Below are 25,432 nucleotides of genomic sequence, written 5' to 3' on the forward strand. Positions count from 1 at the left end.
TACTTAAATATTTGGAAATACACTGGGTAATGTTCTGTTTATGTAGCACATAGTTTATAAATTTCTACTTGCCATAAAAACTTTATCACTACAATGTTTAATGTCTGTGTTGTCAAAGAATTCAATTGCACCCACATGTTTTTTCTTTTTCATACAATACAATAAAAATCCAAACTATTAATTAAAAAATAGGGAGACTGGAGTTTTACTCTAAGAATAGCATATTCACATATGGACATATGAACATATGAATTCTGACAGAGCTGTTCAAAATTACTTAAAATGATCCATTCACTCATCAAACAGATATTTAATAAAATTTACTATGTGCCAGACACTATTCTGGATGTTTTTGATAGATCGGTGAACACAACAGAGAAGAATTCTCACCCTGGGGATTTATATTCTAGTGAAGAAAGGATGAAAGTTTATACTAATCTGTAAATATATATTTATATGTATGTGTGTATATAAGTAATTAGAGCAAAATTAATTTAAACTAAAAGAAAAATATTTCATGTTGACCATCAATATTTAAAAACTCCAAGTATAACTTGTATTTTTTTTGTTCTCAATGAAATATTAAATCAATATTTCATAAATATTTAACAATAAATAAAATTACTGCTATCAATCCAATGATTTACATTTATCTGTACCTTATCGGATATATCTATATATCTATATTTCTATATCTATCTCTGTCTCTCTATATATCTTTTTCATAGTTCCAATGACAGTGGCTATAAAATTGTGATTTTTAATTATCTTACATAAATTATTTCATAAACTGTTGCCTCATGTTTTTTTCGTAGTCACAATACTTGTCATGTTCATGGTTGCTTAAACTATCACATAACTATGACTTAATGTGTCCATTTTTTTATATTAAGTTTTTTAAAAACCACTTCTGTCATAAAACACAGTGTTAAAAGAGCCTTTTACCTAAATTATTTTAATTTCTTATTTTGAATTTTTCCCTTATGACAAGATGAGAGATTTCTCAGAATAAGCGTTGGAATAAGTTATGATTCTTACAATCATTGATAAACTGCCATTCAAAAGAGTTACTTCATAATCTCCAACATTATTATTTTCTTCTATCACAGTACCTGTCAATTAATCAGCACGTATTTCTCTCTATGTGACACTTCTGGTGACCACTTTCTTCATTAGAGGAATTGATGCATTAACATTGTCACTGGTTGAATTGAGCTTGGCCAGATGATAGTTTGTGTTTTCTGTTTCCTCTCATTACTCATGATGTTATAGTTTTATCCTTCAAAAAATATTTGTTATGATAACAGTGTTGAATAATAATGAGTATTTTCTAACTGGAACGAATTCCTTCATAGGTAGCCAAAATTAAGACATGGTTTTGCTCATTTCTATTGTGGCAAATATAAACAGAGGTCATAAAAATTAGGGGGCAGAGCTCATGATTATGGCTACAATGGGCAAAATTTAAGGTGTGGAATTAGCTGGGAACTGATGTGTATTTCTTCCCATTTCTTTCCCAATTTGATTTTAGTATCGTTTAGGATTGTTCATTAACCAATCATCAAGAGTCACTCTTGAGTGTGTAGCATCAAGGGAAGCAGAGGATTGGGAAGGAAAGACAGAATAAAAGACTTTTATCCTTCACACATTGAAAAATAGAGCATGTTTCATGAAATCATAAAATATCAGTGCCTCTTGAAAGACAAATCTGGCAATAGCTATGTAGACGTTATATTTTAGTATTCTATAAGTATAAAAAACAAATTAACCAGAGTACAAAAATCTTTTGATATTAAAAAAAAATTGATTTGGGCTGACCCAGTGGCATAGTGGTTAAATTTGTGTGCTCTGCTTCGGGGGCCCAGGGTTTGCAGGTTTGGATCCCCGGTGCAGACCTACTCACCGCTCATCAAGCCATGCTGTGGCAGCGTCCCACGTGCAAAGTGGAGGAAGATTGGCACAGATGTTGGCTCAGGGCCAATCTTTGTCACACACACACAAAATAAATATATAAAATTGATTTAAAAAAGTTAAAATTCCATGAAAGCTAGAATTCCATCCAGTTGGAAAGGCTAAATTTTTATTTGGAATGATATTCTGTGATGTACTTGATTCACATGACAAGTACAATTAAATCTAGTGCATTTGCAAGTGGAAGACACATGGAAACAAGGTGAATTTCTCGTTTTATTGTTAAACCATGAATTTCTAAGAAAATGCAAAACATTTGCTAGTAGACATTACTAAATGCTAACATGAAACAAGATTGAGTCATTTCTTGAACCATGTATTAACTAGAAATCCTAAAATAGAGATACCCATTTTATGAGTACAAAAAAAAATTACCTTTTAAATCATTATCTTTTGCTATTCTTTTTCTCCTTTATCAATGCTATTATTTACAACTGCAAAGCCTTGAAGTCTCTGAGTTTCTATTTTTCCTCCCATGCCAATGATTTGTGGTATTAGTACAGATCATTGATTCTGTACTGCTGAGCTACCCAGCTTATGGCAGACAAGGGGGCTGGGGGTGTGTCTTTAAAATGCCCTTTCCTTTCAAAATTCACGTTGTAGAAATGACACCTCTGGTTTTATAACTGTGCAACTTGCACTGTGTTGCATGAAATGTTCTCCCAAGTGGACAAGGTCACTTGCTTTTGAGACTAATTCTCATTCTTTGTGTTCAACTTGGGTTGAAAATATTATTGTGTGTATCTTTGCTGTCTGGGTCTTGCAACTATATTAGGTAATAGAATATTTTATATTTTGAAGTGAAAACTTATATATTTTCTGATGAAGTAAATATGCCGGGCATTTAGCAGTGCATGCTTCATCACTTAAGCATTGTGATGTTAATGATAATATCAGAAGTACCAAACTTGCCACAGGATAATTTATGCTGCTGTATAATTTACAATATTTTCAAGCAAGAGTTATGTAATTTAAAAACTCTGCAGACTTAAACTTTATATCTGGAAGAAGTAGGAAGTGAAAGACAGGGTCATAAATCTATTACTTTGGTCAATATAGAGATCACCATCCTATATATACAGTACTGACAAAGATAACCCCATATTATTAAATATAAATTCATAGAATCATAGGATTTTGCAAATGCAGTTTTCTCTTCATGGAAGGTTCTTTCCCCTTCCCCACTTTTCCTGGAAAGCTCCTATCCATTTTTTCAGGCCTCCTTGTTCCTTTTTTCTTTTTTTTAAAGATTAAGTTAGTTCCCCTACTGTGAGTGCCTACATCAAACACATCTTCATTGCAGGTACTTGTTCAATACAATTCCTTCCCCCTTCGCTCTGTTAGGGTACAGGTCACGTCTGTCTTGCTCATCAAGATGTCTTCCGCATCTGCTGCTGTGGTTTGAATTGGTTCTGAATATATGCTTTAGATTTAGAATGTCTGGGTTTAAATTCTAGCTCAGCCATTTAGCAACCGTGTGACCTTGGCCAAGTGACTTAGCCAGTCTGTGCCTTAGTTTCCTCATCTTTTAACTGAAGTTAAAAATAGTACCTATTCCATAGAGTAGTTGTAAAGATTAAGTTATTTAATATTTGTACGGTGCTTAGAATAGTACCTCTCTGGCACATTATAAAACTATAACAAATAGTAGCTATTAGATTACTATTATTATATGGGGCTGGCCCCATGGCCGAGTGGTTAAGTTGGCACGCTCTGCTTCTGCGGCCTAGGGTTTGGATCCTGGGCGCGGACACGGCACTGTTAGGCGATGTTGAGGCAGCGTCCCACATGCCACAGCTAGAAGGACCCACAACTAAGGTATACAACTATGTACTTGGGGGATTTTGGGAGAAAAAAAAAGCAGGAAAAAAAAGATTACTATTATCAATCTACAAATATTCATTAATCGAATGTTGAATTAATATGTAGTAAGCATTTTATATGCAAAGGACGTGATTTTATTGATATAAATAAAATATTTTAATAAACAATTGGACAAAAACTAAAGTCATCTCTTTGATAATTTCCCTTACAGTTGAAATTATTTGGCAAGCTAACTCATTAATTAGGGTGTTGGGCTCAAAATTCTGTTTTCTTCAAGGCTTCAACACTAAATTATAGCATCCAAAGTTTGATATATTTATTAACATTTCATTGTGATTATAAGGAAGCTTTGCAATGCTCACTTAAATTTTTTCCATGAAAATATACTGTTCATGCTTACTGGTATAGAACTTTGGAAACTCAAACACTCATTTCCTTCTGTGTTGGAGAAAACTCTATATTTTGGGGGGGAAATATTGATCATGCCCATGAATGTTTCTCTTATCTTCTTTTTATAGAGGTCTATAATCCAGGTTATTCTTCTAACGTACACAACGTAACTTTGCATCTACTTTCCACTTGGTCTTCAAATTGCTTGGAATTTTTCTGGAATTTGTGAGGGAGTGTAATCTCAAACTCTCTAATGTCTAATAGTTCTCAAAAGTGCAAGTGTAAGAACTAGCAATCATGGAACATACTAGAAAGATGCACAGGTAAAAATCAACTTTTGTAGATAGCCTAATTTTATTCTTGGATTAAACTGCTTCACAGGGAATTTTCATACCCGGGTGAAATAATTTTTTCTGCCTGAAACTTTAGCATTATATGATTAGTATACATGGAAAAATGCATGACAACTTTGTGAAACACAATATTGGGTCTGTTACAGAAATGTTTCAGCAGATTGTATCATATCACATAGAGATATCAGAACATAGGGAAGAAATATGTCTGTGGTTTCATTACCAAGATTACCAATGACTCTCTGAATAATTGATTTTTGCCTTATGGACATTGTGAATCATGTAAATAATTCACATATCCTTTTTAGGTTGGTTGCTATGAAGCTCAAAGGCAAATTCATAGCCCACATCTCACTGTTTCACAAGACTTTATGGCATGCATTTTGTGTACATTCCTTATTCTATTTTATCAAAATTTTTCTGTTCCTATTGTCCCTTCCAAAGATGCTCTCACTTTCCAATTATAAATATTTTTGTTTTGAGTTCAATTGTTTCTATTATCTCAGATAAACCTGGAATAAAGTGAGGTAGAAACAAACACAATTTTATATTATGGCTAAAATATGGTCAAGGACGGATTTAGAGCATTCCAGCTGATAGTGGACTAAATCACTGGACTGAATCAAATTTCCTTTTCAGTGTTGCAAGGTCATTTGTTAAACACCTCAAATATGATCACAATGTTATATAATTATCATCAAATGCATAGTTTGGTTCTGGAAAGTATTTACTGATAAAAATTCGAATTCATTTACCAAATATACAATCTCTAAATGCTCAAATGAGCGGCTATTTATACTCTATTTCTGTTACCGTATTTCACTAAATCAGGAAGAATTTGGCATATGTCTTCTTCTGCTCTCCAGGACTGAGGTCAATCATTCTCCTTGATGTAGATCCACTGATTTAATATAAGCTATTAATCACTTCCTAGAAGGGCTTATTAACCTGTTCAAATTTTTCCTAAAATAAGCTGAGTTATTACTTGCCTGGCCTGTTTCCTAACTAAAATTATTTCAAGCCCTTGGCATTTTAATTCTATTTTTAGAATGACATTTCAAGGAGTGTGTGTAATAAAACAAAAACAAACAAACAAACAAACAAAACTACTTTTAAACACTATCACTGTTTTCACCAGAAGCAGAGACCTCTAAGGGATACCCACACTTTCTGCTACTTTCTACGAAGTCTCCCTTGCTCTGCCTAGGTGAAAGTTAGCTTTCTTTGCAAGATTTCTTAGCACTTCCTTTTAGTATCTTCAGTTTTTAGCCCAAATGCTAAGTTTTAGGACATGATATGGACAATGGCTCTATTTCATTTTGTATTTTTTGTATGTACTTGGACAATGAATGAATGAATATGTCAAGGAATGAATGAATAGTGTGCCTTCCTTTCTAAAGGCCATACTAATTGGTTAGCAATATTCTATCCTTTTAAAAGTATTTCAATTTGAGGTTTGCTATAATTCTATAGGTACATATGTTAAGATCTTTTTGTATATTAAGGACTGTATTTCCTGCTTCTTAACACATAATATGAAATTTCTTGGGTAATTCATTTTGCTTCTTATTTCATATTTCCTTTCTTGTAAGTTTTAATCTTTAGTCACAATAAAAAGTAAATAATAGAAAACAAGTGAGATAATCTTAGTTTGAAACATTTTTCCAGGGTCAGCCCCAGTGGCCTAGTGGTTAAGTTCAGTGCGCTCTGCTTTGGCGGCCAAGGTTCAGTTCCCAGGCATGGACCTACACCACTCTGTTAGCAGCCATGCTGTGCTGGTGGCCCACATACTAAAAAGTAGAGGAAGATTGGTATGGATGTTAGCTCAGAGAGAATCTTCCTCAGCAAAAACATAAAGCAAATTTTCCATTTATATTTATAAAACTTCCTATATTATCACTAATATGTACACCTGTAATATATAATGATCATTCATTTAAAAATGTTTGTGAGCACTGATTGCACTATATACAGTCAGAATACAAAAGTAAATATATATGAATCCTGACCTTTTAGAGTACATAATCTACTAGGGAAAACAGTAGAATTGCCGTTAAGTAAATAATACTAATTTAATATGATAGGTAAACAGAATTATGTACAAATTGTTATGTAAGCATAAATGAGTTAGACAAATTATTTTTGTCTTCTACCAGGAAAGATAAAATACGTAATATCTGGAGAATCCTAAAAATGTTTTTGACCCAACTGAGAGACAGAAATGTGTACTGCAAGCATAAATAATATTTCAATTCACCATTAAGAATGGCCTATGGAGATACTCCATGCCATATTTCATCAGGGAAATGCAAATTAAACAACAAAGAGATACATTACATACCGATTAGAGTGGCCAAAATCCAGAACATTGATGACACCAAATGCTGGTGAGGATGTGGAGGAATAGGAACTCTCATTCACTGCTGATGGGAAAGCATAATGGTACAGCCACTTTGGAAGACATTTTGGAGGTTTCTTACAAAACCAAATTTACTCTGACCACGCAATCCAGCAATTGCCCTCCATGATATTTACCCAAAGGAGTTTAAGACCTATGTCCACACAAAGATCTATACACAGATGTTTATGGCAGCTTTATTCATAATTGTCAAAACTTAGAAGGAACCAAGATGTCCTTCAGTAGGTGAATGGATAAATAAACTGGTATATCCAGACAATGGGATATGATTCAGCACTAAAAAGAAGTGAGCTATCAAGCCATGAAAAGACATGGAGAAACCTTAAATGCATACAATCATCACTTGGTATCTACTGGTATTGGTTTCAGGACACCCGCAAATACAAAATCTGCAGGTGCTCAAGTCCCTTGCATAAAATGGCTTAGTGTTTGCCTATAACCTATGCACATCCTTCTGTACACTTTAAATCATCTGTAGATTACTTATAATACCTAATACAATGAAAATGCTACATAAGTAGTTGTTAGACTGTATTGTTTAGGGAATAATGATGAGAAAAAAAAGTCTGCGAAAGTTTAGTGCAGATGCAACCATCATAGGCCTTTTGATCCACAATTGGTTGAATTCACAGAAGCGGAACGCGTGGATACAGAGGGCTGACTGTATCACTCAGTGAAAAAAGTCAAGCTGAAAATGGAACATACTGTATGATTCCAACTGTATGACGTTCTGGAAAAGACACAACTATGGACACAGTAAAAATATCAGTGGTTGCAGGGGTTAGGGAGCAGGGAGGGGTGAGTAGGAGGATCACAGAGGATTTTTAGGGCAGTGACCCTACTCTTTATGAAACTATAATTGTTGATACATGTCATTACACATTTGTCCAAAGCCATAGAATGTGCAACACCAAGAAGGAACTCTAATGTAAACTATGGACTTTGGGTAATAATGATATACTAACGTAGGTTCATCAACAGTAAGAAAAGTGCCACTCTGGTGGGGGATTTTAATAATGGGGGAGACCACACATGTGTAGGGGCAGCAGGGGTATATGGGAACTCTTTGTCCTGGGAACTCTTTCTGCTCAATTTTTCTGTGAATCTAAAACTTCCCTAAGAAATAAAGTCTATCAAAAAAAGAGAGTGAGAATGGCCTACAGTTATTTGGCATATCAAAGAGGAAATTTATTATTATTATGTTAAACAGGGGAAAGGATGTCCATTAAATTTCTTGGCAGATGTAGACAACTAAAGGAGGGGACAATAACCCCCAAAACCCATCGCCCCATTCTCATTAATATGAGACCCCCAGCAGTGGGGAATTTTCAGACCAAGTCTTTCCTCTAACCTTTAGAATTGAGAATCACAAAAGATTACTGGCAAAATTTCTACCTTTGTGTTATGGACAAAACATATTTTACTGTATAACTTAGGCAAATGTCTTTAATCAAACAACATGTCTTTAATCAAGCATCACGCGTGAAAAGGAGTATCAGGCTGTCAGTCAGCACTAATGACACTCTATTGTTTAACTCACTTCATAAATCTCCACTATGGAGCCTTGGCGTTTGCAATGTAATTCTATATTGGAAGTCATGACAAAATTCCCTGTGCCAAACTTTGATCTGCCTCTTCATCTCCTTGCATTTCTGAGGTCAAACTTCTGAACAGGTAAGAGAGTTGAATTAAACAGTTTGATTAGACCTAAATAATTAATCTTAATTTTTCTGTTGTCATGCGGTGTTAGCTATCAAGGCAGATAAGTGAGTTTAGTTTTCAGTTGAATTCTGTGGAAATCACACATTCTGTGGAAATACATACCTGTGGATGAGATCCCTCATCCATAGACCCAACTAGGAGCTAAAGGTTTATATGAACTTGCTCTCATCTTTTCAGCCACACTAATTCCAAACTATGGAATACTGAGTAGAGACACCGAGTGTGTGCAGATAAATCTATTTTAGAATTGAATGCCATATGGGGAAGAGGAGAAGGAGGAAATTCTTCGAAGGGTGATGTAGCATTCAGTGGCATGGCTCACAGTGGTGTGAAAGGAGCACCATATGCCATATGCCGACTGTTATCCATTTCATTAATTAATGTGTAACAAGAAAGAAAAGTCCCCTCTCTTACTTAATAATATGGGGATAAAATTTGTGCAGTGCTATGTTTGCTGAGTGACCAATTTACATTTCATGAATGGAAAGAAGGATTGATCATTATGATAAACCTAAATCTTTAAATTATCATAGTCTTCCTGGTGTATCTGACTTTTCAGGTTTATTTTCAGAAATAAAAACATGAAAGCTCAAGTTTTCACCCAAACTGCCCTCTATGAACCCAATTACCAATGGCTGGAACTTGATACATTTTTACTTCTTTGTCGAGCTGTCTCAGGTTGGTGGCTTTTTTATTTTCAATGAGCTGACTTTGGACCTAAAGTCTGGCTGTAAACTGTCTGAAATTCTCATCAACTGGGCCATCTGCTCCAGCAGGCTCCACACACGTTTGCATCTCAGAGACCTCATTGTGTGCTTTGTTTCTGCTTCCATGTATCAGATACACTTACGTTCTTCGTTTGTGTTTATTGCTAACTTTCCTTGTGAGACACATTGTAAAATGCCATAGAAATATCATTAGACAATATATAAAAATCATACTGTAATAAAGTTTATTGGACTTCTTTGGAATCTAGCTAATGGATAGCATTAATTTCTTTCCTTTAGTTTTAAATTCAATTTTACTTTAGCTTCTTTAATAATACATATAATTTTATAGGCAAGTAAACTTTCAGGTAAAACCTAGTCAATCTAAAATGTCTGTTCCAATCTTAGCATTGTAAAATTGGCCCACTGACTCATATTATTCCATTAGTATAGCACATTTTGGGGTTTTAAATTTTGTTAAAACTGAGAATCATGATAGAATTTCTTTTACTGTTTTCTTTTAAAGAAGTAATTTTCTGGCGTGCTGAAGAATTTTAGAGCAAGAGAATGCTTTCTCTGTTCTGTAGTGGAAAGACTTGAACTCATGCTGGTTAATCACTTTTATTCTGTCCCCGCTTGCTGTCTTTTGCACAGATGATCTTAAATCTTTTCTTTGGACCTCTTCAAGGTTGTTCACGTGGCCTCTCGTCTGAAATCTTCCTTTCTGTTTGCCAAGTTGGGATGTTACTTTTTTTTCTGTTGAAGTTAAAATTACAGTTTTATTGACTATGAGTTGAGGAAGTTTATATTTTCCTCTCTTTTTGTCTTCTTGAGCACAACAATTGATCAGAGAAGCACAGAATGATGTTCCAGCTCTGTTTGTCCTGATTGTCCAAATGGGCAATTTCGGTAATCTTGGACTTTCGGCTCTCTGTACTATTGATTGTTTCAAAATCACTGTTGGATAGACTTGCAACATAGTTCAGTGCAGAACTATTTCTTAACCTGAATTTAACAATCTTGTTTTGAGTTTGGCAGGGGAATTGAAAGACATCACTGGCTTCCCTGAGACGGTATGGCTTACAAATGGTTAGTTTGTTCTAGAAAAGGGAGATAGCGTTTTTATGAACTTGTAATATAGCAAAGTTAAATGGGTTGAATTGGAAATGATTCTAGCACTACTACACTATATAACGCTAAGCTGCGTTACTGAAAAGAAACCAGCAGACCAAAATTGCTTATCGTTTTTTCTATTTATAAATTCTTTTGTGCAACTGATTTACTGTGGCTTTTGCTATTTATGCTCATTCAGTTTCTAAGTGTCTGGAACTTGGAACGGGGCTGACGAGTCACATTAAGCACCCTCATACTCTGGGACAGCAAAGATGGAACAGCACACTTAATTGCACTCGTTTAACCATTAAGCCTCGTTTCCAAGGGCTCTGCCAGTTGTCAGGTGCACTATATTACAGTCCCACATGGCATGTGACATCTTTGCTACTTGCTGCATCTGGTTAGAGCGCTCTAGTAAATGCTGGTATCTAAGCTAGTGAAAGAGTCCAGGTGTAGGACAATGATGCTCAAGTTAATGATGGTGAAGCATTCGAAAAATAACCCTGGAGAATGTTTGACATGTGATGAGACAGGACAACACTTTTTCATGTTCAGATGAACAATCATATTCCATGGTTGCATTAATTAATTTATTTTCAGAAATGTAGGTATTGGTCACTTTTCAAAAGATTATTTTTAATGTAATTACAAAACATAAAAGATTCTTAATTGCACACATTTTCAATGTAAACGTTTCTGGTCAGACTTAGTGAGAACTTAAGCAATTAGTGGGCTTAAATCAAGGCATTTTATTAGAAGATAAAGATTTTTCAATTCACACTTCTTCCTTCCTCTCACCAATGAGAAGATGCTTAAGTATACACACATGATCAATAAAACCTTACAGGGGTTGCTTTCAACCTTTTCTCAAATTAAAACTATAGCTACAATTTTTATGAATAAAATTAAACAAAAGTAATGTAGAGTACAGAAAATACGTCTACTTCTTCTCTCTGTATATAGTTTTATTCAGAGGAATCTCTGTCATCCCACACAGTCTAAATTATTAAAATCTGTGAAAGAAATTCATGTACGTGGTAGACTGATTAAAAGCCTGTATAATTTCTAGTGCTTTCTTTTACTACACTTTCAGGTGACTTGGGAAAACAATCAGATCAGGTGGAGAATGGGAAAAAATGAGCTTTGTATTGTTTTGAGGAAGGGGGGGTTGGTAAAGGTAGTCGGCAGCCAGCTGCTTTCCATCTTCATCAAGGAGAGAACAAGAAAAAAGGCTTAAGTTGCAATGAAAAGAATTAAAGCTAAAAATAACACAACTGCAAAAGTAGTAAAATGCAAGAACCAGCAAATGGAGGAAATCTTGTAATTTTTTTTTTCCTGAAAAGAAATTCCTCTCTCTCCCTCTCTCTTTCTCTCTCCTTTGCTTTAAAGTTCAATGTCAATAGACTCTATCAGACACCAGGCATGTTAATATAACTTGTAACCATCTTTATGATGGAATTGATGGAAACTGGGTAATTTGTAAATGATATAGAATAAGAACAATACCCTTTAGAGTGACTACTTTAGTTTGATATGCCACCTGTATCATGCGTACAGGAAATGAGTTTTAGTGAAAATTGTTTTCAACTCCCATTAAAGGGCAATGATATTTTCAAGAAGCTTTAGACCCTATAAACAAAAATATTTATTCCATGTTAATTTTTATTAAAATCTATATTTAAATTTAATCCATTTCCAAAGTGTTAGAATAGTTAAAATCAAAATGCCCTAAAATTTAAATAAGCGTTGCTCTAGTACACCCTAAACTGCAAGTGGATCTGGTTTCAGGGGCCATGTTATACATACGTGCTTTGCAATATGGAGATGGGTTTCTCACAAACACACTACTGTAAGTTTTATGGTGACCATACACTTTTTAATGTTATTGTCTTCCTAGGTTGGGTTTACTGAAGCTATAGAAGGATCTATAACCACAATATATAACAATGCTTGTTCTCTCCCTTTTGTCTCTTTATCCTCACTTCTTCCATCCTTCCCTTCCTTCCTCCTTTCAAATTGAAAAAACATTGATGATACATTTAGTCTGAGTTGTTCACTGTACTAAATGGTGAGAATACAGAGATGATAAAAGTCACTTTAACCTCCAAAAAGTCATAGACCAGTGGAGGAAACAGACAAGTAAAAAATTAGAATGCAGTAAGATATGTGCTATGAAATGCACAAGTCTAGAATGTCCTGGATTATGCAGAATGTGTTTGGAGCACAGAGTAGAGATATCGGTGAAGTAGAGAAAGTAATTTTCTGACTTGAGACTCTAGTTAGAAACTATATTACAAGAGGATTTAGAGGCAAGAAAACATCCTCTGTGGCTAGGTTAGAAGCTGCCCTAGCTGGAATCCGCAGGCTCCAGGTCCCTGGAGAAGAAAAGGGGACAGAGTAGAAGGAGGCTAGAAAGGAGGAGAAGTCTGGGAAGTGAGGTTTGTAGGTCTATTAGGGAAGATGCTCTTGGGAACTCCCCCTTTTCACTCTATAAACCTCCAGTACCGGTAATTTTTATTGCGGCGTAAAAATGGAAATATTTTCTCTTCAACCTCCTTTTTTATTTTTATATAAGCAGTTCATGTTCACTGTAAAAACAACATTTTAACAGTCAGATTAAGTCAAAAGGGGAAATAAAAGCCCAAGTTTCCACGACTCTGTAGCACATCTTAATTTAAACACAAGAAACCGTTCCATTTTTGACTTCTTGAGTCCCTGTAGATTCATCTTGATGGTTTTGACCAGAGTTTCACTTGTCCTTGGGCCACTGCTAGACAGAAAGTTGTTTCATAGCCTCCCTCTGTCCTCTTGTACCTGAGGAAAGCACACAACCCTCATGAGGCTTTCTAAGAAATTTTGCTGCTGGCAACAATGGACAAGAGAAACATTAAATGCAAAGGGAAAGTTTAAAACTGTCAAAAAATCTGACTCTGTAAAAGTGGTCTCTGCTCTTCTAACTTGCTGCAGGATTTTGGTATAGTATTCATCTAATCATGTATTTAAAATCAAAAAACAAAAAGATTTGACCAGATAATGTAAAACAGTACTTCTAAGTCCATAATTCTATTCATTGGAATATGAATAAATTAAGTAACAAATTTTACTTACTGAAAAGACAAACATCTTTTATTGAAATCTTAACCTGGCTCCTCTGAGAAGCTTTTATTACCAGGATTTAGTGCTCTTGTACTTTTCTCTAGGATGTGGCAAAACTTTGTGATATTTGTCATTCCATTTGTTGACAAGTTTATGTAGTTTCTCTAGCTGGTTGGATGAATACCTGTGTTGGTTTTTCTTGTGTCCACACTGGAGATGTACTCTGAGGAAAGTGTTCTTTGCAGAAAGAGGAAACTCATTTCTTGGTTAATCATGTAGGAACATCTTCACTCCCCAAGGCCACCAAATATGCTCTGTGATCCAGGAAAATTGGCTCCTCCCTAGCCTCTGACACCTTCCTTCTTTCACTTGGAACCTTTTTGGGGAAAAAGAAAACAAAATGAGACAATGTCCTGCGGAAGTGCTAATCATGTGTCATTAAATATGAAAAAGACCAAAGTCTGAGAGAAAAAGGAAGAGGCTTAACTTATGGCGTGGAGAAAAAGGGGAGTGTCTACGGTCACGGCAAATCAATTACAAATAACACAGAGAATGTGAGTTAAGAACTGCTGTAATCTGTAATCATACGCCATTTAGAAGTCTCATTTTCAAGAACTGTACAATGAAAATAAAATTAAACGGATACGGATAATATTTCATAGGTTTCATAAACTTCTTATTCTACTTTGAAATCATAGAAAGATAAAACTTATTTTACAGTTCGGGAATCTGAGCCTGACTCTCAGACTTGATCTCCCCATTGAGGGTAGCCTTACCTGAAAACTAGATAATGCAGGTCCACTGCTCCCAATTGGCAGAAGCTTATACTCTATTAGCAGAATCAATCATTTCTGTGAATAGAGGTCACCAAATGATTTCTCAAACAAAACATTTTTACCAATATCTGTGATATTTTACCAAATATCACTGAAAAATGACTATTTTGTCATAATTATTTCATTATAAGTAGAAGTAGGCAACAGGATTTATTAAAATGATCAGAGACTCAAATTCTGGTTTCACCATCTACTGTCTCTGAGATTACAGAAAAGTTACTCTACTTGTCCGAACTTTGGTTTCTTCTCAGTAAAATAGAAATAATAAAACATCTATGTTAAAAGGTTATTTTGAAGGTTATATTTAATGTAAATAAAATCCTTAATACAACGTCTGGCATCTAGCAATAAATATTGTATAGTATGATTTACGTATAATCCAGTATGTTGCATTATTATTTTAGATCTCCATGTTAAAATGCTAAAGTTAACTGAAGTAGGGGGTCAGCCCTGTGGCCAAGTGGTTAAACTTCTGTGTGCTCCACTTTGGTGGCCCAAGTTCGTGGGTTCAGATCTCAGGCACAGACATACTCTGCTCATCAGCCATGCTGTGGAAGCACATCACATACAAAATAGTGGAAGATTGGTACAGATGTTAGCTCAGGGCTAATCTTCAAGCAATGAAAAAAGAGAGAGAGAGAAAATGAAGATTGGCAATGGCTATTAGCTCAGGGCAAATCTTCCTCACCAAAAAAAATTAATAATAATAATAGATATTAGCCATTTCCTTCTTATCCTGAATATGGCTATGAAATTACTTATTTAAAAGTCCTTATCAAAACTGAAGGCCTGCAAAATTATAGGATTCCTCAATTTTAACCTTTGCTGTAGAGAATGATGCGAGAAGTATTGAGGGAAAGCATGTGGCATGAAATTCAGATCTCATGATATTCACAAGAGGAGAGATACGGAGGGGCTGATTCAAGGATGTTGAGTTTAGAGGGAAAAATACTAGAGATGAGATGAAATAGAGATAAAGACTTACTGATATTCTATTTGACCTAAACCTCACGATGGATGGGTGATCTCAGAGTTTCCTTAATAACTATGACAGTGGATATAAAAACACCTTCCATGAGAATAAAGAGCTAATGTAACAATTTTCATCCTCATGGAAGAGAAAAAAGTAGTGAGGTCAAAACTGATGGGAGAACAAAAGTGAACTGGAATGAGCCTTTAAAATACCATAAACACACTACTGGTTATGAAGTAAAAATTCAGTAAAATGAATCTTCTTGTATCTTATAATTATATCATGAATGTTGCTAAAAACAAAATCTCTTAGCCTTGTGAGGGCTGTGTACTTTCCTCAGGTCCAAGAGGATGGAGAGAGGCTATGAAATAACATTCTGTCTAGCAGCGGCCCAAGGACAAGTGAAACTCTGGTCAAAACCATGAAGACAAATCTATAGGGACTCAGGAAAACAAAAATGGAATGCTGCATATTCACATGGCCTCATATTCCTCTGTGTGTGAGCCAGGGGAGAGAGAGAGAGTTCTCTGCTGTCTGTTCCTCTTCTTATAAAGAAATTGTTCTATTGGATTGAGGCCCCACCCACATGACTTCATTTAACCTTATTTACTTCCTCAGAGATTCTTTCTCCAAATATAGCCACACTGGGAGTTAGGGCTTCAATGTGAACTTGGGGTAGATACAAACATTTGGTCCATAACATTAGCTTATGCGTAACTACGTTTGTTTGGTTTCCCCTGAAAGCAGAATCTGAGACAAGAGCTTAGGAGATTTCCTGGGACTGAGACAATGATTTGTGAGATGAGCTCACGAAGAAAGAGTGAGAGAGTAGGGAGGATGAAGAAGGAAAAGTCAATGGAAGAGTGCACTGGGATGCTACCTTAGGCAAGGAGCTTCTTTCTACCAAGATATCTAAGAACCTTATAGAATATTCCAGGTCTTTCACCTGAATGATGGGCAACTAGAACATTTATCCAGTCTCACCAGCTTATTGGTTGAAGGATCAACCTAGGGCAGTTAAGAATGTACTTGTGTACTGGCCAAGTAAGGTCCGTAGAAGTAGAGAAGACCTGCTCAAAGAATGAGGAAAGACGTGCACTCTGAGCTTAGGATGAGATGCTGACAGCCAGCACAAGGTAAGACGGAACGGCCACCTGTGCTGCAGCTAAAGTCAGAAGTGGGCCAAGAAATTGCGACTTAAGCACCAGAGGCATTTGTATAATATTAGTCCGTGGTTAAATACAAATAAGCAAAAAAATAAATTGGTTTGTAAAAAGCTACATATTAACTCCATTTAAGGAGTACAGTTACTAATCATATTGCCTTTCAAAACTGAAGGCACTGTTTCCCATGTGAGGTGGCAGTAGTATAGAAAAGAAAAGAATGGATGTGGGTTTCAGCTATCTATTACTGCATGCTGGCTTAAAACAACAGCTATTTTATTACCTCTCATGATTGTACAGTGAAGGACTCAGCTGGATGGTCTTCTGCCCTTCCTGGCATTCGCTAGGGCTGCAGTCTTCTGAGGCTTGATTGAGCTGTAGTCATCCAAGATGGCTCTCTCACTTGGCAGGCATTGATGTTGGCTGTTAGCTGGAAGCTCCTTTGGAGCTCTTGACCAGAGCACACATGAACATCCCCTCCCTGTAGCTTGGGCTTCTTATTGTATGACATCTGGATTTCAAGAAATATCCTAAAAGACAATATGCTGAAGCCGCCAGACTCTCACAATGCTTGCTTACACTCAGAAGTCTTTGAAGGTCACTTCCTTTGCATTGCATTGTTCAAAACAGTCACAGGACCAGCCTGGATTCAAAGAGAAAGACATAGTGCTCCTTCTCTTGGTGGGAGGAGCAGTGTGCATGTGCAAGGATGGATGCAATTATTTGCAGCCATGTTTGTGCCCTAGCTACCACAATAAGATAAGAGGGCTTTTGGCCATTTCATGACAATTAATTATTTAACAATTCTTTCTCAAAGTTCTACTGTTTGGTTAATGCTGTGCTTAGTCATCTATTCATTGTAGAACTTTTAGAGCAGGACCAAAATCCTCTCCTACACTGATTAATGACAGTGGGGGAGGATCCCAGAAGGATTTTTCAAATGTGGTATTAAAACTTACATTAGAGTCCCCTGGCATGCCTTTTAAATAATACGGACTCTTGGGCACAATACACCTAATGAGTCACGGCCTATAGGATCGTCCAGGAAACTGGCAATTTAAATAATGCACACTAGGTAACTATGATAAAAACCACTTCTAGAAAGATACATTCCTATGTCTTTGGTCTAGAACAAGAGGAGACCACTGGGGGATGACAGCTGTTGTGCACATTAAAATCTTGGATAGACATTTTAGTAGCATGCGTTGAGAAGCATGTATGAAGTTCTAGAAACTAGGCAGACAACAGTGCTTTCTTGGAAGCAAGTCCATCAGTCTAGAGGGCACTTAGGAGAAAAGAGACTATAGCAAGACCAGGTTAATCCACCTAAAGGCCACAAGGGGACAAAATGTGAAAGATTTGAATATCATACTAAGTAGTAAGCTTCATCTTGAAGGTAAAGGGTGTTTATTGCAAGTTTTTAACAGGAAGTGTCACATTCAGATGCATGATTTAGAAAAGTTGTTGTGTCTACAGTTTAGGCAATGGATCAGAGATAGGGAGATCTGGTAAGAGGGAACAGCAGTAAAGAAGGTGAGGACTGATAATGGCCTAAACTAGAGCAGTGACTCATGGGGGGAAAAGGAATTCAGCCATCAGAGTTGTTTACATGGGACTAGATCACCTTCCTTATGGCCCGATTTGCACTCCCACTAATGGTTCTACAGGGGCATCCATCTGATCTTGAAACACAGGTGAATATATGTAATACCAAACTCATCTACAATCTATAAAAACAGATTCTATGTGTTTCCAGATTTTATGGACACCTGTGTGATTAGGTACCCAGGCATCAGATCCTTTTCTTTGAGAATACTTACCTCTATTTCTTTCTACTGCATATCCAAAGGAACGTCAGCTGTCAATGTCCAGGGAAGGATGCAGAGTCCATCTTTTCAGCTGGCTTTACGGATGGGCAAAGCCACACCCCATTTGTCTCACTTTGTTTTTCCTATTCCCTTTATGGAATTTTATGAGGTATGACCGTAAAGTAATGGTTTTCTTATGTGGCTCATAAACTAACTTTGAAGGCAGTTCCAGAAGACATTCAACACAGTTTGGAGCTATGGCAGAACTGTTAAAATGGAGGAGAGCCTCATCAGATGATCACTTCGAAGAGGGCAACATTCATTAGAAGGTGTTTCTGTGGTATGTTGGTTTTAAAAACATCCTTTTCCTTCATATACGTATGGATTTCCTAAGCATTCCATGAGGATTTATTAACTAATTTATGGTCATGCATTATTTTAAAGGAAAAGTTAGAGTTACATTAAGGAGTCTGTTTCTTCCCTTTCAGCAAAAGTCAAATAGGTTTCTGTCTGGAGGGCATTTGACAACCTCTATATCCCTCATGGACACGTAGCAGGCCTGTGGCTCATTTGCACACCCAGGAGAAAAGAATGCAGAGGAAGCAACCATACTGGGCCTAGAAATGCTAAGGGCAAAAAGCAAGATTTGAGCAAATCTTGGAACAGTCTCAGAAACAGGAAATATATGCTGACTCCAAATACATATTTCCATTCTTTAAAAATGAGGCAGCCCTGATCCCTTGAAGAAGCAAGTTCTGGAAATCCGACAACTTTTATTGAATTGAGGAGGGGCTATCCACAAAGGTAGTAAATCTGTGCATAGCTCTATGCTCTTGCTTCCCCTTACCATACAAACAGACACATAACAATGGACATGCTCATTCCTCCTTCTGGTCTAAGAACCCTGAGTCGCTCTTGAAACTTTGATTCTCCCGCACAACCAAGAAAGGTTGCAAGCATTATCAACATCATTATTCTGTCACCTCCAGATGCCTTGGTTCCACTTTCATCAAGAATGTCCTTTCTCCCAGTGAATGTAGTGCCTCCCCAACCAAACTACAATAGCACAGGCAACTTTGGTACTAGAAAATGATGACAGCCAGATTCTTCTCTCCAAAAGTATTGGGCACAAAAGTAGTCAAGTTCCCACCCTTGTTATTACAAGCTCTAATATAAGCTTCTGATTTTTACCATGTGATTCTGGTCCTAACGTGCTTCCTGCTTGAGTAGGTGGGAGCACAGTGTCTGTGCATTGGAAAGGTATGCTGTTTCCTCTGGGGTCTGTGGGTAGCCACTAGAAGTAATGTGTACACCCCCTTAGGACAGTTTTATGTGCCTAAAAGCATGCAGCCATCCATATCTCTTCTCTATGCTCCTGGGAGAATTGAGCTTGGCACTAGAAGGTTATTGATAGTAATTATGATGAATTATGTATAGACAGAGATGAGTGCTGTCAAGAATCAGAATTTTTAAAAGTGAAGGCAGGTATATACTTCAATGCACATGTGTTGGGTGGGAGTAAGAAAGCACAGAAGTGTAAATTAATGAAGGATGGTCTAAGACTTGCTGTCCATGAGACTTTGGTTCAAAACATTCCTTTACTTTTTTATGATAAAATGAGACTTTTATATGATAAAATGAGATATTCTATGCTGGGGAGATGACAGGAGGTGGACATAAGCAGCTCTAATAGTCTGTTTGTAATGGAGTAATTGAAATGTTATACCACAAATAAACATTCTCATTTTTATGAGTCTGTATTTCCTAGCATACAAACTGCTTTCTTATCTACTTTGTAAGTTTAAGCTTAGATTCACAAAGAGCATAAATTATAAACATAACAGACACATATACCAATATATACTTCCTATTGCCCAATTTCCCTGACAGCCAACCCAGAGCAGAGTGACAATCAGGCACACTTTGAAATGCAAACACTACAGCAGCACAAGGCAGAAGTTGTTTTCCTCCAAGGGCTGGAAGAAGTCACATTCAAACTCAGGAAGCTTGAGAGAAGGAAGGCAGATGGTTCCAAGGCATATTCATGGGACAAAGCACACCAGTTTGAATGTTTTCAAAATGGTAATGTCACTGCTAAAAAGGGGCGTTTGGATGACACACTTTGTTAAGCAAAACTTCATTACTTGAGAAGCCAGCATAGAAATGTATTTTATGATTGGACTGCTCCTTTTCCACCTTACTTGGGGATAAGCTAAAGCTACGTAGAGAGTCCAATTTCTTGCAATGTTGCTCTCCCAGAAAACAGAGAAGCTCTGTGGCAGGTGTTTGAGAGTTTGGACTCTCATGTCAGACTGCTCGGGTTTGAGTTTGACTCTGGCACTTCTTAATCCTAAGAGAAAGGGAAGTTGTTTAACCTCTCTGTGCCTCAGTTTCCTCAATAAATTCTTCAATAGATTCCAGGGTAGTAACGGAATCTCCCTTGTAAGGTTGTTATAAGGAATAAATGACAACATATGTGAAATACTTAAAACCATGAGTAACACTTAGGAAAGTATTTACACACCTATGCACACAGACTTACACACAAACATATACATACAGATACGCACATAAACACACATACATGTGTCTGCGAGCTAGTGTGATGCTACTAGTGGAGAAGCTTCTGTATCTACAGATAGGTTTTACATATCTGACACTTGAAACATGGCCTAACAAAGGACTAGGTGTTCTTGAGGATATCTGGAAAATATAGAATACATCTGGGTTAGTACCATTCCCCTTGTTTACCCTTAGTTACTGTTATGCTGGCCCAGTGCTAAGGAGAGCCAAATTTTATCACTATCCCAGGTTGAAATTGTTCAAAGCAGCTTTGTTCCCTAGAACTTTCTAACCTTGGTATCACTCTACCTCAATAATTGGAAAGGTATAGGCTACATTTCAGATGATGGACCAAAGGATGGAACTTTGCTTCTCTGTCACTGTTATAATCTTTAAGGCATTCAGAGATAGAAATGACATTTTATCAGGCAAATATGGATCATTTTCTTGTACTTACAGATCTTTACGAAAACCAATCTCACTACTTTCTATCACACTTTATTTTAATGTTCAACAAATATTTATTTAGGACCAATTAATGTTCAATTACTGATAGATAAAGAAAGTACACAGATCAAAAACTTGCTGTCTACTCTCTCTGAAGTGTAAATATAGTAATAATATAGTGGGATGATGCCTGAAGTGTGTTACTATGTTCCTTAGAATACCAATCCCATGATGGATGAAAAATAAAAGTCTCATCTCTATATTAGTTAACATACTAGAATGTATCCAAGTTGAATATTGATTAATTGTGTACTTTTTGAACTAGAGCGATTCATAGTAATTGACTCTATAGGCTATATGATATCAATCAAAGTCTTGATGGCAAAATAAGTTGTCAGATTTCTGTTTAGAAGATGTTTTTAGTTATTCATACAAGTTAACAATTATCAATTAATTTATATTTTCATCAGTCTTCTAAAATTTGCTTTATGTGATGAATAGCAATGTATTTTTTATACTTACAGCTTTGGTTTTTCAAAAGACCACGATTACAAACATATCGTCACTCCCTTGCCATACAAAGTTCCGGATAGGAAGAAAATATTTGATCCTGAGATGTTTCTGATTTATTTAGCTTGTATATTATGCAATCTCTCATTTTGCAATTTTTAGAATATCAATTTCCTATAGGAAACCTTATTTACTTTTTGAAAAGCTACTATTTGCACTTGGTACAAAATTGAAAATATACACAAGGATAACACTAAGGTTCCTTACCTTCCTTGTCTTCCCAACTCAGTGACTCTGCAGAAGGGATCACTATTACCGGTTTCCTATTCGTCCTTTTAGAAATCATCTATGAAATTAAACACATATACACACTTCGTTATTAAGCATAGTTTGTAATATATTACATACATGGTTCTGCACCTTGCTTTTTCACTGAATGTATGTGGAAATCTGTCTACAAGTTAGAGTAAGTTAAAAGTGCCTCATTGATTTCAAAGTTTGCACAGTGTGGAGGACACACCTTAAGGTGACCTCTGATAAATTATGTCCTCCTGTGATCCACTCTGCATGAGTGTGGGCTGAACTTGCTTCTAATCAATAGAATATGCAAAAGTGATAGGATGTCACTGCCTTGATTAGGTTACATTATATGGCCAAGGTGAAGGGATGTCACTTCCATGATTACTTTCCTTATTAGATTCTGTCTTGGCAGACTAGAGAGAAAGAGCCTCCTTTCCGGCTTTGAAGAAGTAAGCTGTGATGTTGTGAGAGGCATACGGAGGGGACAAACGAGGGCAGCCCCAGGAACTGAAAGGAGTCCCCGCCAACAGATAGCAAGAAAAAAAGGGCCTCACCCATGCAGCTGCAGGACAGTCACTTCTGCCTACACCCCTAATGAGTTTGGAAGTGGATTCTTCCCCATCAAGTCTCCAGATAAGAACACAGCTTGGCTGACACTTTGATTGCAGCCTTGTGAGACCCTGAGCACAGAATCCAGCAAAGCCATGCCTGGACTCTTGACCCACGGAAACTGTGAGATAATATAAGTGTGTGGTTTTAAACCACTAGTTGTTTTAAGTTTTTTACCCAGCAATGGCTTTAATACATTTGGTGCGCTATTGTATGGATATTCCATTATTGATTGATTGATGTCTTTTTGAACCTTGAGGGTAGGCAGAAAGTGGAATTAACAAAAGTCCCTATTTTGGGGAATGCCATAATCAGTAGTTCAAGGTGTTTTCCCTTTTATACTTATTTGGTTACTTTCTTTTAGCTGTGATCTTCACCCACATTCTCCTTCCGCTAATATGCAACCAATTAAATGAATTTGATGTGCATCTATTTTTGTTAGATTGCATGCCTGCCATTTATGTACATGAATTTGAAATTTGCCTAGATGTTATTGAGATCTAACTGTTTTCTCCTAGCCAGCATTATATTTTTGTGATTGATCCATATTACTGTATTGGCATCTATTTGGTTGTTTCTAATATCTGATAGAATTCCATGGTGTGCTTATACCACATTCTGCAGTGGTGGACATCTAGAGTGCTTACCGGTTCTCATGACCACAGACCGTCTTAGAGGTGAACGTTTATACTTCTCTGTAAAAATTTCTCTAGGGTTATACCCAGGAGTAGACATGCAGGGCCACAGGATCTTTAATACTTGATTTATCTAATCTGTACAGACTGATCTTCAGACTGGGAACGGCTGCTATGCTATCCTGTATGCTCCGATCAGCAGTGCAAAGGGATTCCTGTTTTCCTAAAGCTCTGTCATAACCCAATTTGCAAATTTGTAACAATCTAGGGGGTATAAAATGGGATTCGCTGTTGTTTGCCTTTCCATTTCCTTGATTTCCAGTGAGTTTCAGCACAACTCCACATCTTTGCTAACACTTGCATTTATCCGTTTTTGAATTGCTTATCCCTAACATTTACTCAATTTCTGTTGTTTTTCTCTTAATGCACATAAATTCTATATGTATGTTGTGGCTACTGGTGCAGAAAACCAGTGATGAGTTTCTAAACTTACTGTAGTCCAGACAGAAAACTGAAGAAGAGTTGTTATAAAGTTATGAGACCGGCAATTGGTGGTGAACAACTGATATTGCTCTGTCGGTTGATTTTCTGTCAGTATACCTGTACCAAGTTGTCTTGCTTCCTATAGTTTTACAGTAAGAAGTGGTATCTTTGTCTTCTCTAAGTTTGTCTTAGCTATTGAAAGTCCTCTAATTTCCACTAGATTCAACTTAATTTTCACACACACACCCACAAAAACTCTATCAGAACTTTTTTTGGATTATGTTGAGTTTGTAGATTAACCAAGGGGAAATTGACACTGTACAAATATATGAACAAAGTGTATGTGTCTATTTATTTACAGTCACTTTAATTTCCACCAGTGATATTTTGTAGTTTTAATGAAGAAGTCTTACACAGTTTTGTTAGGTTTATTCCTAAGTATTTAATATTATTTGATATTATTTTAAATCATATTATTTCTTAAGTTTATTTTTGAGTTTTTTTGTGAATACATAGAAATACAGTATATTCTGTATTGATATAACATTCAATAACCCTGCTAAATTCACTTATTATTTCCAGTGGTTTATAGATTCTAATGGATTTTCTAAATACATAATTATGGCATCTCCAAAATTAAAATTTTCTTTCTTTTTCAATTTTTATGCGCTTTAATTTTTTATTGTTGCCTTATTGTACTGCCTAGGATTGCCAGTGCAGTCCTAAATTGTGAGTAAAAATTCTTGTAGACAATCTTGCCTATTCCTGGCTTAGAGGGGAAACATTCAATATTTCATCATTTAATATGATGTTAGCTATTGTTTTTTAATAGATATCCTATAACAGATTAAGAAAAGAAAGTTCCCTTCCACTCCAAATTTGTTGTTTTTTAAAATTAAAAAATGGGTGTTAAAGTTTATCAACTATATATTCTGCATCTTTTGAGATGAGTGTTCTTCTCTTTTTTTCTGTTGATAGTATAAATTGTATTGATTAATTTTGAATGTTAAACTAAATTTTAAATTAGTACTTTTGTGTCTGTGTTCATGTGGGATATTAGTCTATCAAATTTCTTTGTTGTTATCAGGCTTCGGTTTCAAGGTTATGATAGTTTCATAAAATTTTTTATGAATTAGTCTATTTTCTGGAAGAAGTCATTTAAGATTGGTCTAACTCATTTTCCTTCTTTAAATATTTTTAAAAATTTATCAGTGATACCACATATGTCTGAAGTTTTCTTTGTGTAAAGATTTTTAACTACAGATTTCATTTCTTTCCCAGATATAGGAGAATTCAGCATTTCCATTTCTTGTATCAAAATTGGAAATTTGTGTTTTCAAGGAATTTGGTTTTTGTGTGTGGGTTATGAAGTTTATCAGAATAAAGGTGTCTAAGACATCCTCTTATTAACTTCCTAATATCTTTCAGGATCTGTGGTCATATCCCTTGTCATACATGATGCTGCTTACTCAATACCAGATATGTGAAAATTCAAGCATTTGCTTAACAAT

The 25,432-nt window shown here is 36.0% G+C and overlaps 1 long non-coding RNA gene across 1 annotated transcript; it reads right to left on the minus strand.

Annotated features, from left to right (window-relative positions):
- Positions 1 to 12,216: 12,216 nt before the first annotated feature.
- Positions 12,217 to 14,448, minus strand: LOC139041856 (uncharacterized). Its single transcript, XR_011497878.1, has 3 exons — positions 14,372 to 14,448; positions 13,780 to 13,971; positions 12,217 to 13,313 (listed from the first exon to the last, which is right to left on the minus strand). It is a non-coding gene; the product is annotated as an uncharacterized lncRNA (long non-coding RNA).
- Between the last annotated feature and the right edge of the window lie 10,984 nt (positions 14,449 to 25,432).

Source organism: Equus asinus, chromosome 24 (assembly GCF_041296235.1).
Source record: "Equus asinus isolate D_3611 breed Donkey chromosome 24, EquAss-T2T_v2, whole genome shotgun sequence".
Lineage (NCBI taxonomy): Eukaryota > Metazoa > Chordata > Mammalia > Perissodactyla > Equidae > Equus > Equus asinus.